Source organism: Gossypium arboreum, chromosome 8 (assembly GCF_025698485.1).
Source record: "Gossypium arboreum isolate Shixiya-1 chromosome 8, ASM2569848v2, whole genome shotgun sequence".
In the NCBI taxonomy this organism is placed as follows: Eukaryota; Viridiplantae; Streptophyta; class Magnoliopsida; order Malvales; family Malvaceae; genus Gossypium; species Gossypium arboreum.
Genome location: NC_069077.1, coordinates 48,435,890 through 48,436,688, shown reverse-complemented (window position 1 = coordinate 48,436,688; position 799 = coordinate 48,435,890). Strand labels below are relative to the sequence as shown.

The 799-nt window shown below is 39.7% G+C and overlaps 1 non-coding gene across 1 annotated transcript; it reads left to right on the top strand.

Moving 5' to 3' along the window:
- Window positions 1-489: 489 nt before the first annotated feature.
- LOC128279997 (small nucleolar RNA R71) lies at window positions 490-595 on the top strand. The gene has a single exon (XR_008270179.1). It is a non-coding gene; the product is annotated as a small nucleolar RNA R71 (small nucleolar RNA).
- The last annotated feature ends 204 nt before the right edge of the window (window positions 596-799 follow it).

Below are 799 nucleotides of genomic sequence, written 5' to 3'. Positions count from 1 at the left end.
TAGCATCTCCTCAAGATTTCACTTTTTCTCTTGTTGGTAGGGTGGTTGTTGGAAGCCTGGAGGTGGTGGTGGTCGTTGGTTCCCTTGGCCTCCCCATGAGAAATTTGAGTGGTTCCTCCATCCTGCTCGTTCTTCATATTGTGGCCATAGGGTGGGTATTCTGGATTGCTCAATCCACCTCCACTTGCTTCGCACTGCATTACTGGGTGAACCTATGAAGAACTAAGAAAACCATCAATTTTCTTATTCAAAAGTTCTACCTGATTAGAGAGCATGGTGACCGAATCGACGTTATAAATACCAGCTAATTTTGTTGGCTTTGTCCTCATGACTTGCCATTGATAATTATTCAGTGAAATCTCTTCTATAAATTCATAAGAATCTTTAGGTGTTTTATTATTGATAGTCCCACCAGCGGCTACGTCAACCATTTGTCGAGTCGAAGGATTCAGGCCATTATGAAACGTTTGAACCTGTAGCCAGAGTGGTAACCCATGGTGAGGGCATCTTCTCAAGAGGTCCTTGTATCTCTCCCATGCATCGTAGAGTGTTTCTAGATCCATCTGTACAAAAGAAGAGATATCATTATGTAATTTACCTGTTTTAGTCGGCGAAAAATATTTTAATAAAAACTTTTCAGTCATTTGTTCCGAAGTAGTGATTGACCCTTGTGGTAACGAATTCAACCACTGTTTAGCTTTGTTTCTCAATGAAAAAGGGAATAATTGAAGGCGAATGGCATCATAAAAAACACCATTAATTTTAAATGTATCACATAGTTCCAAAAAGTTTGCAAAGT